Raw genomic sequence first — 13,854 nt, 5'->3', positions numbered from 1 at the left:
AGCCGAGGGCATGAAGAAGAGGGTATTGACAGCCCGTCCATCTGGGGAGGGCTGTCAGACCATTCTCGAAAGATTCCAGCTCCATCTATCCAAGACAAATTTACAAATGGACAGTCTTTAACATGACAGGAACTCTGCCAAAATTAGACGCCCATCAAAACTATTACCCAGAAACACCAGGGGAAAAAAATACGTAAAGAGTGACCTAGACATCACTTTTAGAGTGTTGCAGATCTCTCTGGTAGCATCTCGGATTACTTGTGGATTTGTCTACTATGCGATGACAGTTGAATAGCAATGACATTCATGGGAGCGTTTCAAGAAATAAGCATCTGCTGTCAAAAAAGAACAAATCTGCCCTTTTTAACTTTGCCAGAGAGTACTTGGACAAGCCGGAGATCTTTTGTAAATCCTTTCTCTGGACAGTAATCCTTTCTCTTATATCAAAAATATAATGATTTGGTCACAATCAAAACCACCAAGTTTGGAGAAAAGCCAGCACTGCATATGAAGTAAAGAATCTCCCCCGAATGATGAAGCATGGTGGTGGAAATGTGCAAGTCTGGGGCTGCTTACTACTTCTGGACCTGGACAACTCCATTGTATCTTAAGAAACATGATTTCCTGGTGTATTAAGAAATTTTTGACCAGAATGTCCTGCCATCATTCAGGAAGTTGAAGTTGGGAAGGAGAAGGATGAAAGCAATAAGTACAAAGGAATGGTATCAGAGAAAAAGGATTCGTATTGTGAATTGGCACAAAGTCGACCTCAATCCAATTTAAATGTTGTGCCGAGACCTGAATAAGTTGGTGCATACCAGATGTCACACCAACCTCTCTCAACTGGCTGAGCTTTGCAAGAACTAGTGGCCAAAAAAAAACAAAAACAGATCTGAGAGACAGTTCGTGATTAGAGTTAATGTCTTGTTTAAGTAATGGTTGCAAAAGGAGGCGGGACAAGCAACTAATAGAAGGGTTCACATACCTTTGCACACGTACAATTATCAGTCTCTGTGGAAGAATTGTATTTGTAAAATGTATTAAAAATGAAAATGTATCTCTTTTCGTGTGTGTGTCTACTAATTGAAATGTATGCTTTACAAATTGGGATTTGGATGTATGTTTAACAAAGTTAGTTTAAATGTTTTTTTTTTTTTTTTACAAAAAGAGTGACCATGTCAGGAGGGTTTACAATCATTCAAGCACCACAGTATTTACAGCATGAATCTTTTAAAAAAAAAAGATCAGGATCATTTTATAGCTTGGCCTTGTGACATTTTCTGTGTGTCTTTTATTCATTTTCATCTGCCTGTCTTGGGTATCCATTTGGGTGTTGCTGACAGATCTGTGAAGCACCCATGCACACGTGTAGAAAACACGCCGGTATTGTGATCATCACCACTGCATCGACCTGGGTGTTCTGCATACTGTATCTCATAGGTGCCTCCATTTGCACTTCATCCTGACAATGTGTCAAAAAAGAGAGCGGGAGTATAAATTAAGAGATGAGGCAATGTTTACCCAAAAATGCAGAACGGCAATAAAAAATTCAGCATATCAGATAATGGAGAGAGACTGAAGAACAAATGACAATGTGTCAACATCAACCAGTGTAAAAACTAATTCAAAGGATCATTTCAATAGATGAGGAGGTAGTAGTATCAATATAAATAAAAATCATTATATGGGACAGCCCCTCCTTGAGCCGTCACCTTATTGTGGTGGAGGGATTTGTGTGTCCCAGTGATCCTAGGAGCTAAATTGTCTGGGCTTTATGCCCTGGCAGGGTCACCCATGGCAAACAGGTCCGAGGTAATGGAAAGCGCAGCAAAAAGACCCCCTATGATGAGTACATTGATGAAATCACATTTTCCCTTGCCCAGATGCGGGCCACTGGGTCCCCGCTCTGGAGCCAGCCTGTAGGTGGGGCTCAAAGGCGAGCGCCTGGTGGCCGAGTCTGCACCCATGGGGCCCGGTTGGGCGCAGCCCGAAAGGGTAACATGGGTCCCTCTTCCCATGGCCTCACCACCTGTGGGAGGGGCCATAGGGGTCGGATGCAGTGTGAGCTGGGCAGTGGCCGTAGACAGAGACCTTGGTGGTCCGATCCCTGGCTGCAGAACCCGAGCGGAGTTTTGTTATTGGACTTCTGTGCTATCATGGAATGTGCATAACAAACACTATGTTCAAGCATAAGGGTATCCAGAAGTGCACTTGGCACCAGGACATCGTCGCCCGCAGTTCGATGATCGACTTTGTGGTCATGTCATCGGACTTGTGGCCACATGTCTTGGACACTTAGGTGAAGAGAGGTGTGGCGCTGTCAACTGATTACCACCTGGTGGTGTGTTGGCTCCAATGGTGGGGGAAGATGCCAGTCTGACTGGATTGGCAGACTGGGGTGGTGGTCCCCCTTTTTAAGAAGTACATACATGTAGGGTGCGTTCCAACTACAGGAGGAATCACACTCCTCAGCCTCCCTGGTAAGGTCTATTCAGGGGTCGGGAAATTGGGTGAGCACTGTGGTTTTCCTCCTGGCCATGGAACAGTGGACCAGCTCTACACCCTGGGCAGGGTGCTCAAGGGTGCATGGGAGTTCGCCCAACCAGTCTACATGTGTTTTGTGGACTTGGAGAAGGCGTTCGACCGTGTCCCTCAGGGAGTCCTGTAGGGAGTACTTCGGGAGTATGGGGTACCAAACCCCCTTATGCGAGCTGTGCGGTCCCTGTACGACCAGTGTCAGAGTTTGGTCCGCATTGGCAGCAGTAAGTCGGATTTGTTTCTAGTGAGTGGTGGACTCCGCCAAGGCTGCCCTTTGTCACCGATTCTGTTCATAACTTTTATGGACAGAATTTCTCGGCGCAGCTGAGGCGTAGAGGGGGTCCGAATTGGTGGCCTCAGTATTGCATATCTGCTTTTTGCAGATGATGTGGTTCTGTTGGCTTCATCAAGCCATGATCTCCAACTCTCACAGGAGCAGATGAGATCTTGCCCCAAGTGGATGAGTTCAAGTATCTTGGGGTCTTGTTCACAATTGAGGGAAGAATGGAACAGGAGCTCGACAGGCGGATCAGTGCAGCGTCTGCAGTGATGCAGACTTTGTATCAGTCCATTGTCGTGAAGAATGAGCTAAGCCTAAAGGCGAAATTCTCAATTTAGCGGTTGATCGACGTTCCTACGCTCACCTATAGTCATGAGCTGTGGGTTGTGACCAAAAGAACAATATACCGGATACAAACAGGGTGTCCGAGCTCTCCCTTAGAAATAGAGTGAGAGGCTTGGTCATCCGGTAGGGGCTCAGAGTGGAGCCGCTGCTCCTTCACATTGAGAGGAGCCAGATGAAGTGGCTTGGGCATCTGATTAGGATGCCTCCTCGTCGGCTCCCTGGTGAGGTGTTCCAGGCATGTTCCACCATTCACATATATATTCGTATATGGGACAATAAATATCCCTCCATTTGATTCCACTTATCCAAGGTCGGGTCGCGGGGGCAGTAGCTTTAGCAGGGAGTCCCACACTTCCCTCTCCCCAGCCACTTTAAACAGATCCTGAGGCTTTCCCAGGCCAGCCGGGAGACATAGTCTGTCCACCGTGTCCTGGGTTGTCCCTGGGGTCTTCTCCCGGTGGGACGTGCCCGGAACACGTCACCAGTGTGGCGTCCAGGAGGCATCCTAATCAAATGCCCGAGCCACCTCATCTGGCTCCTCTCAATGCGGAGGAGTAGCGGCTCTACTCTAAGCCCCTCCCGGATGACCGAGCTTCTCACCCTATCTGACCGAGCTTCTCACCCTACACTCTGCAGGGGAAACTCATTTCGGCTGCTTGTATCCGGGATCTTGTTCTTTCGGTGATGACCCACAGCTTGTGATCATAGGTGAGGGTAGGAACGTAGTTCAACCGGTAAATTGAGAGCTTCGCCTTTTGGATTAGCTCCTTCTTTACCACAACGGACCAATACAAAGTCTGCATCACTGCAGACGCTGCACCGATCCGCCTGTTGATCTCCCGTGCCATTCTTCCCTCACTCGTGAACAAGACCCCAAGATACTTGAACTCCTCCACTTGGGGCAGGATCTCATCCCCGACCTGGAGAGGGCACGCCACCCTTTTCCGACTGAGGACCATGATCTCAGATTTGGAGGTGCTGATTTTCATCCCAACCGCTTCACACTCGGCTGCGAACCGCTTCAATGACAGTTGGAGATCACATCTTGATGAAGCCAACAGAACCACATCGTCTGCAAAAAGCAGAGATGCAATACTGAGGCCACCAAACTGAACCCCCTCTCTGAACCTCCAACCATGACTGGAAATCCGACTTACTGCCGGCAATACGAACCAAAGTCTGACACCGGTAGTTTAAGGAACGAACAGCCCGTATCAGTGGGTTCGGTACCCCATACTCCCAAAGCACCCCCCCACAGGAATCCCCGAGGGACACGGTCGAACGCATTCCCAAAGTACACAAAATACATGTAGACTGGTTGGACAAACTCCCATGGACCCTCGAGGACCATACTGAGGGTGTAGAGCTGGTCCACTGTTCCACAGCCAGGACGAAACCCACGCTGCTCCTTCTGAATCTGAGATTCGAATTCCCGATGGACGCTCCTCTCCATCACCCTTGAATAGACCTTCCCAGGGAGGCTGAGGAGTGTGATCTCACTGTAGTTGGAACATAACCTTCGGTCCCCCTTCTTAAAACGGATCTCATCCACCACCGGAGCCTTGCCACTGAGGAGCTTTTTGGAACCACACCCCCACGAGGGAGGTTGTTCTCTCTTTCAGGGCCGGAACACAAGGCCATGAAGGAGTATGTGGAAGAATCACTGGCAGCCGGGATCATTCGCCCATCTTCATCCCCTGCGGGAGCAGGATTTTTCTTTGTGGACAAAAAGGACAAGACGCTGCGACCCTGCATCGATTACCGGGGTCTCAACGAGATAACTGTAAAAAACAGGTACCCTCTTCCTCTCATCTCCACCGCTTTTGAGTTCCTGGAGGGAGCCAAGATTTTTCACCAAACTGGACTTAAGAAATGCGTATCATCTAGTCAGGATAAGAGAGGGGGATGAATGGAAAACAGCATTCAACACACATTCAACACACCAACGGGCCATTATGAGTATTTGGTAATGCCTTTTGGACTTACTAACGCTCCAGCTGTTTTCCAAAACCTTGTCAATGATGTCCTGCGTGACATGTTGAATGTTGATGTTTTTGTCTATTTGGACGACATTTTGGTATTCTCCCCGGATGAGGAGACTCACATTATTCATGTCCGCTCTGTATTGCAGCGGTTACTGCAGAATCAACTATATGTCAAGGCTGAGAAATGTGAGTTCCACAAGGCGTGCGTTTCTTTTCTGGGTTTCGTCCTGGCTCAAGGTGAAGTCAAAATGGACCCTTGCAAAGTCGATGCTATTATTAATTGGCCTACTCCCACGTCACACAAAGATGTACAAAGGTTCTTAGGGTTCGCAAACTTCTACAGAAAATTCCTCAGAAATTTTAGTTCTATAGCCTCTCTTTTGCATGATCTTACCTCGCCACACAAACCTTTTGTATGGAACCCGCTTTGTCAGGCAGCTTTTCAAAAACTTAAATCGAGCTTTACCTCCACTCCCATCCTTACTTTGCCAGATTTCAAACAGCAGTTTGTGGTAGAAGTCGATGTGTCTGATGCCGGAATAGGAGCACTGCTCTCCCAGAAATCTCTCAAGGATGATAAATTACATCCTTGTGCTTTTCTCTCCAAAAAACTGACCCCAGCTGAGAAAAATTATGACATTATTGACCGTGAACTGCTGGCAGTCAAGGTGGCTTTGATGGAGTGGAGGCTCTGGCTAGAGGGGGCACAGACTCAGTTTTTAGTATGGACAGATCACAAGAACCTTGAGTATATTAAAACTGCTTAAAGATTAAATGCTAGGCAGGCTAGATGGGCTCTGTTCTTCACGAGATTTAATTTCATGTTATCCTACCGACCTGGTTCTAAAAATGGTAAGCCAGATGCTTTGTCACGTATTTTCTCCGAAGAGAATTCTTTGTCCGACCCTAAGACTATTTTGCCCAAGTCATGTTTCATTTCCGCTTTTGTTTGGGACATTGAAACTGCGTTTAAAGGGGCTTTAAAAAACACTCTTAACTCTGAAGATTGCCCTGAAAACAGGCTTTATCTGGTTCCGACCTTAAGGGGAAGAGTCATCCACTGGGCTCACACGAACCGAACTGTATGTCACCCAGGCATTGCCAAGACTCAATCAGTGGTCGAACAGCGCTTTTGGTGGCCTAATGTTAGGTATGTGCTGCTAACAAATCCTCTCGTCAACGTCCTTCTGGGGAGTTGCGACCCCTGCCAATACCACGTCATTGGTCAGACATTTCCATAGACTTTGTGACAGGATTACCGGCCTCGAAAGGTAATACCACAATTCTCACCGTAGTTGACAGGTTCTCTAAAATGTCTCACTTCATTGCACTCCCGAAACTCCCCTCAGCTTAAGATACTGCAGAGTTAATGATCAATCAGGTATTCAAATTCCATGGTTTCCCCAAGAATGTGGTGTCAGATAGGGGTCCCCAATTCATTTCGCAATTTTGGAAGGAGTTTTGCAATCTCATAGGTGCTACCGTCAGTCTGTCATCTGGGTTTCACCCTGAAACCAACAGCCAAACAGAGAGGCTGAACCAGGACCTGGAGACTGGGCTCCGATGTCTCGCTTCACAGGAGCCGCGATCCTGTTCTCAGAAACTGGTTTGGGTTGAATTCAAAATTCCCTCCCCTCTGCATCCACTGGTCTATCGCCTTTTCACATTGTGCATGGTTACCAACCATCTCCGTTTCCTGCCATAGCCCCAGAGTCCACAGTTCCAGCGGCATTGACCTTGGTGAGACGCTGCAGGAGGACCTGGGAGCGAGCCCGCCAGATGCTGCTGCGCCAGGGACGGTCCTACAAAGCCGCTGCTGACCGTTGGAGGACACCGGCCCCTAACTACAAAGTGGGTCAGCGAGTTTGGCTCTCGACCAAACATATTCCACTCCGGGTGGAGTCCAAGAAGCTCGCTCCCAGGTTCGTTGGACCCTTCCCCATCACAAAGATCATCAACCGTGTCACCGTGAAGCTGAGGCTCCCAAGGTCGACGCGGGTCCACCCTGCTTTTCACGTCAGCCTACTCAAGCCAGCCCGGGAGTCCCCTCTGGTCCCGCCTTCCAGGCCCCCTCGTCCCCCCCGGTTTGTGGATGCGGGCCCTGTCTTCTCTGTGAAGCGGCTGTTGTCGTCTCGTCGGAGGGGGAGGGGGTTTCAATATCTGGTGGACTGGGATCGCTATGGGCCTGAGGAACGTTCATGGGTGCCGTCTGCGTTTATCATGGATGATTCGCTCATTCGGGACTTCCACGTTGCGCATCCAGGGGCCCCGGGGCCGTCTGGGGCCGGCCGTTAAGGGGGGGGGTACTGTCATGGGTGTGTGTTCCGGGTTTTGTCTTCCCCCTGTTTCACACACACCTGCTCCTGTGAGCATCTTCACCACCTGTGCCTCGTTCACCCTAATTACCCCTTGTATTTAACCCCGTGTCTCATTCCCTCTCGTCGCCAGTTCGTTGTACCTTGTCGTCGCGTTCCAGCATTCCTTGTTTCCACGTCACAGACTCACAGTAAGATTTGACCCTGTTCCGATTATCGACCTCGCCTCTGCCTCATGTTTTTGGATACTGTTGCCTTTCTTGGATTGCCTGCCTGTGTACCGACCTATGCCCGTATATTAAACCTCTCTTTTTGGAAACTGTCCATTTGTTTTGAAGTCGTGCATTTTTGGGTCCTATCCCCTGTTCCGTTCATGACAGAACTGCTATTTGGTGCAAACATACAAACAACAGTCAGGACACGTCCCCCCCACCCGAAGACGGATGGAGGCTACCCTCTCGTCCACTGGGGTGAATCTCAATGTGCAGGCGCCGAGCCGGGGGCAATAAGACAATATCTGACAATATCTCGTCGAAACTTCTCGACCTCGCACACCAGTTTGGGCTCCTTCCCTCCCAGAGAAGTGACATTCCCCGTCCCTAGAGCGAGCTTCTGTAGCCGGGGATCAGATCACCAAGGTCCCTGCCTTCGGCCACCGCCCAGCTCACACTGCACCGACTCCTATGGCCCCTCCCACAGGTGGTGAGCCCATGCCGCTTCACACTTGCCTGTGAACTACTTCAGTGAGAGTTGACGATCATGGCTTGATGAAGCCAACAGAACCACATCATCTGCAAAAAGCAGAGACGCAATACTGAGGCCACCAAAAAGGACCCACTCTATGCCTCGGCTGTGCATAGAAATTCTGCCCATAAAAGTTATGAACAGAATCTGTGACAAAGGGCAGCCTTGGCACAGTCCAACTCCACCGGAAACGAGTCTGACTTGCCGCCAGCATTGCGGACAAAACTCTGACACTGGTCGTACAGGGACCAAACAGCCTGTATCCCATACTCCTGAAGTCCATATGCACAAACAACAGTCTGGACTCGTCCCCCCAGCCAAACTCGTCTACTGCGTTGAACGTCAACGTATAGGCGCCGAGCCGGGGAGGCAATAAGTATACCCACACCTGTTCGGCACCTCCCACCGTGGGCAACTCCGGAGTGGAAGAGAGTCCAACCCCTCTCAAGAGGACTGGTACCAGAGCCTACAGCGTATGTGGAGGTGAGCCCGATTATATCTAGTTGGAACTTCTCGACCTCACACACCAGCTTGGGCTCCTTCCCTGCCAGAGAGGTGACATTCCACATCCCTAGAGCCAGTTTCTGTCGCCGGGGATCGGATCGCCAAGGTCCCTGTCTTCGGCCACTATCCAGCTCACATTGCACCTGACCCCTATGGCCCCTCCCACAGGTGGTGAGCCCATGGGAAGGGGGACCCACATTACCCTTTTGGGCTGTGCCCAGTCAGGTCCCATGGGTGCAGGCACGGCCACCAGTCGCTCGCCTTCGAACCCCACCTCCAGGCCTGGCTCCAGAGGGGGACCCCAGTGACCCGCGTCCGGACAAGGAAAACCTAAATCCATTATTTTTCCACATAGAGGTATTTTAGCCGTGCTTTGTCTGGTCCCTCACCTAGGACCTGTTTGCCATGGGTGACCCTACCAGGGGCGTGAAGCCCCAGACAACTTAGCTCCTAGAATCATTGGGACACACAAACCCCTCCACCACGATAAAGTGACGGTTTCCAAGAGGGGATTTTTATATATAATTTATTTGTATTTGTATTATTTATTATTTTAAGGCGGCACGGTGATCGACTGGTTAGCACATCAGCCTCACAGTTCTGGGGACCGGGGTTCAAATCCAGGCCTCGCCTGTGTGGAGTTTACATGTTGTCCCAGTGCCTGCGTGGGTTTTCTCCGGGCACTCCGTTTTCCTCCCACATCCCAAAGACATGCAGGGTAGGTTAATTGAATCCTCTAAATTACCTGTAGGTGTGAATGTGAGTGCGAATGGTTGTTTGTTTCTATGTGCCCTGCGATTGGCTGGCAACCAGTTCAGGGTGTACTTCGCCTCTCGCCCAAACATTGCTGGGATCGGCTCCAGCACGGCCACGACCCTAGTGAGGGTACGCGGAACGATAGATGAATGAATGAATGAATATTATTTTAAATTGGACAATGAGACAACTCCAGGTATGGTCACAGGAACTAGTTCTACTCCAAGGTCTTATATGGTGGAGTTTACTCAAGGAGGACAATACAGACGAAACAGGCGTCATCTACTAATACTTCCACTGTATTCCTGCATCGGGTAACAACAGGAGGAACTGATGGTATTGAGACAAATATGTGTAATTCACAGCCACAAAGAGACACTGGCTGGATCATCTGCTTTTACCCACTCAGGAGACAGTTACCATCACTCGTTCAGGAAGAGTGAGTAAACCAACTTCCAGACTGGATTTGTGATGACTGTGTTTTTGGTTAAGAAAAATGTTGTGGAAAACATTTTGGAAAATGTTGACAACATTTATTTTGTTGTTCTAATGTTCAAATTGAAATAAAATGAGTAAAGTTTATTTGATGTGGGAAGAAACGAGATTTTTTTTCATAGTAAGGAAAACTTTTGTTGCATAAAGTATAGGTCAAGTAATGTTTTACATATTGGAAGTATATATCTTTAAAGGGGATATGTAATGTACGAAAAGTCCTATGGTCTTTGAGGTGTACACTCTGACTCTCGCGAGCTATGATGTAGCCTATGACATCACAAAGGAGGTCAAAGTCAAGTCGGCAGTGCATTCCATGTGTGTGGACGGCAAGAAAACCAAAAGATCAAGGATGCCGGTACACTGTATTGCATACGGTTGTGAAAAACGTCGTACAATTACGACAAGGGAACTGGGAGTCCCCTTCACATGTAAATTTTTGTTTTTGCTTCTTTTCAAATGGTGTGTATTGATAGTATACGCTTTGGCGTTGACAAAACAGGAACCCTCATATAAATCGGTTGAGAAGTAAGCAAGTTACGACTAAATTCCGTGTCCATGCATTGTCGACTATGGGAATGGCTACCTCTCCAACGTGGCCGCCACGTCGGCTCGACAGGCTACTAAAGCGCACAGGCGTATCGAGTGGTCTGTCTTTTCTCATTAGGAAGCAGTAGGGCGTGTTCTTCCCGGCATAATTTTTTAAAAACGTTTTTTGCAAACTTTATGATAATAACTGTTTACAACACAAATACACACTCCAAACATTTAACCAGAATAAGTCCTGAATACCGACCAATACAAATGAAGTCATTCAAGATGAACACAGAAAGGACAAGGAACAGAAAATAAATAAATACATATATACATACATAAAATAAATGTTAAAAAAAATAAAAATAAAAATCCAGTTATATAGCATGCTATGAGCACGTGTATTCATATAAAGACATTAAAAGCAATGCAAGATTCAATTGTTTTCAGAGCTGCCCATTTATACAATCCAGTGATGATGAACATTTTAAGCACACAGAATACGTTGGAAAAAATATATATTTTAGACTTTGTTGGGAAATTAGTTGGTCAAACATTGTTTTGTAATACATAGTCGTTCACAAGAGCCAAAAAGACGCAAAAATGCAACGCAGCACTTACTGTATGTGGTAAAGAAACAGCTGCCTGTGATTATGCACATGGCCAGCAGGTGGTTTCGTGTGCAATGAAGCATCAAGAAATGAACCATTATTCGAACCAATGGCTGAAGTGTTACGATACTTCCTAAGGATTACATCTCGCCATCACTATTGTTTACATTTGTTTTTTTTGTTTTTTTCAATAAATAAATAAAAAATAAAAGTAAAAACGAACACGTCGCCGTACACTTATGTCAATGCGTAGGGAGATCAAAATGAGGAGGTCATAAAAATACGAAGAAGAAGCAGAAGAAGAAGAAGGAGAAGCAGAAGAAGAAGAAGAGAAGCAGAAGAAGAAGAAAAAGAAGAAGAAGAAGAAGGAAAAAAAACACTACTGTGAGCTGAAGAAGCAGTTTTACAAATTACCTTGTAATTTTACTTGTGTTTTATGCCGATTGAAATAACAAGCAGCCACTTTGGATAAATAGAAGACACACCTCCATTTGGGAAGGAAATAACAGAACGTCAATTTAAATTAGGGTATGTACCAAGTTTTTGCGTATCTTTCTGTAACATTTTCATCACAATTACAGCACAGTTGGTGTGCTACTGTTGAAATATAAGGGATATTCGATCAGCAGAAACTGGTGGACTTTATTTCCCTCACATTAGTCGTCACATGCGTTCTTCTTTTCCTTTCGGCTTGTCCCGTAAGGGGTCGCCACAGCGGGTCATCCTTTTCCATGAAAGCCAATCTCCTGCATCCTCCTCTCCAACAGCCCTCATGTCTTCCCTCACGACATCCACCAACCTTCTCTTTGGTCTTCCTCTAGCTCTCTTGCCAGGCAGCTCAATCCTCATCATCCTTCTACCAATATACTCACTCTCTCTCCTTGGATGTGTCCAAACAATTAATGTCTGCTCTCTCTAACTTTGTCTCCAAAACATCTAACCTTGGCTGTCCTTCTGATGAGCTCATTTAAAATTTTATCCCTGATCCAGTCCCACCTCCACCTTAAATTCCACACCTAAAGCACACCTCACCACTGTTCTGCTGCCCTCGTACATGTCCTGAATTATTCTAACATACTTCTCTGCCACTCCAGACTTCCACATGCAGTACCACAGTTCCTCTCTGGGTACTCTGTCATAGGCTTTCTCTAGATGCACAAAGACACAATGTAGCTCCTTCTGATGTCTGTACTTTCCCATCAACATCCTCAAGGCAAATAATGCATCTGTGGTACTTTATGGCGGCACGGTAGTCGACTGGTTAGAGCGTCAGCCTCACAGTTCTAAGGACCGGGGTTCAACCCCTGGCCCCGCCTGTGTGGAGTTTGCATGTTCTCCCCGTGCCTGCGTGGGTTTTCTCGGGGCATTCCAGTTTCCTTCCACATGCCAAAAACATGCATGAATTGGAGACTCTAAATTGCCCGTAGGTGTGAATGTGAGTGCGAATGGTTGTTTGTTTGTATGTGCCCTGCGATTGGCTGGCAACCAGTTCAGGGTGTACCCTGCCTCCTGCCCGAAGACAGCTGGGATGGGCTCCAGCACACCTAGTGAGGAGAAGCGGCTCAGAAAATGGATGGATGGATGGTACTCTTTCTAGGCATGAAACCATATTGTTGCTCGCAAATACTCACTTCTGTCCTGAGTCTAGCTTCCACTACTCTTTCCCATAACTTCATTGTGTGGCTCAACTTTATTCCTCTATAGTTCTGCACATCACCCTTGTTCTTAAAAATTGGCATCAGCACACTTTTCCTCCATTCTTCAGGCATCTTCTCACCCGCTAGAATTCTATTGAACAAGCTGGTCAAAAACTCCACAGCCACCTCTCCTAGATGCTTCCATACTTCAACAGGAATGTCATCAGGACCAAACCACTTCTTCAACCACCCACTTCTTCTTAGCTAACCTTTTTCCTTGTATGATTTCCTGTACTGTAAAGTTCCACCACCTAGTTTCCTTCTCTCCTTTCCTACCAGAAGATACACCAAGCACGCTCCTGCCTTTCTCTCTGATCACCTTGGCTGTAGTGGTCCAGTTTCTGGATGCTCCTCCTGTCCACCGAGAGCCTGTCTCACCTCTTTCCAAAAAGCTGCACAGCACTCTTCCTGTCTCAGCTTCCACCACAAGGTTCTCTCCTCTGCCTTTGTCTTCCTAATCTTCCTCCCCACCACCACAGTCATCTTACACACCACCGTCCTATGCTGTCTAGCCACACTCTCCCTGACCACTACCTTACAGTCTTTAACCTCCTTCATATTACATCGTCTGCACAAGCTGTAATCCACCAGCGTGCTTCTATCTCCGCTCTTGGAGGTCACCCTGTGTTCCTACCTCTTCTGGAAAAAAGTGTTCACGACAGCCATTTCCATCTTTTTTGCAAAGTCTACCACCATCTGTTCCTCCAAGTTCCTTTCCTGGATGCCATACTGACCCATCACCTCTTCATCACCCCTATTTCCTTCACCAACATGTCCATTGCAGTCTGCACCAATCAAGACTCTCTCTCTGTCTGGGATGCTCAGAACTACTTCGTCTAGCTCCTTCCAGAATTTCTCTTTGACCTCTACGTCACATCCTACCTGTGGGGCGGAGCCGCTAATCACATTATACATAACACCCTCAATTTCAAGTTTCAGCCTCATCACTCGATCTCATACTCTTTTCACCTCCAAGACGTTCTGAGCTAACTCTTCCTTTAAAATCACCCCTCCTCCATTTCTCTACTCCAACTACACCATGGTAAAATAATT

General features: G+C 47.4%; 1 protein-coding gene and 1 long non-coding RNA gene across 3 annotated transcripts in view; one reads left to right on the top strand and one right to left on the bottom strand.

Moving 5' to 3' along the window:
* Positions 1–11,372, bottom strand: part of LOC133416008 (uncharacterized) — a 35,162-nt gene extending 23,790 nt beyond the window's left edge. The window contains exon 1 of the long non-coding RNA XR_009770204.1: positions 11,115–11,372. This is a non-coding gene — a long non-coding RNA (uncharacterized LOC133416008). The remainder of the gene's footprint in view (positions 1–11,114) is intronic.
* The window catches only part of tiprl (TIP41, TOR signaling pathway regulator-like (S. cerevisiae)), a 35,884-nt gene continuing 33,374 nt past the window's right edge, over positions 11,345–13,854 (top strand). Inside the window, exon 1 of one of the 2 annotated variants that reach the window (XM_061702608.1) lies at positions 11,345–11,632. The gene's annotated coding sequence lies outside the window, so the exon portion shown is untranslated. The remainder of the gene's footprint in view (positions 11,633–13,854) is intronic. The other variant, XM_061702607.1, reaches the window with a different exon arrangement.

The sequence above is a fragment of the Phycodurus eques genome, chromosome 17, assembly GCF_024500275.1.
Source record: "Phycodurus eques isolate BA_2022a chromosome 17, UOR_Pequ_1.1, whole genome shotgun sequence".
NCBI classification, from domain to species: Eukaryota; Metazoa; Chordata; class Actinopteri; order Syngnathiformes; family Syngnathidae; genus Phycodurus; species Phycodurus eques.
This window is presented reverse-complemented; position numbering and strand designations above follow the sequence as displayed.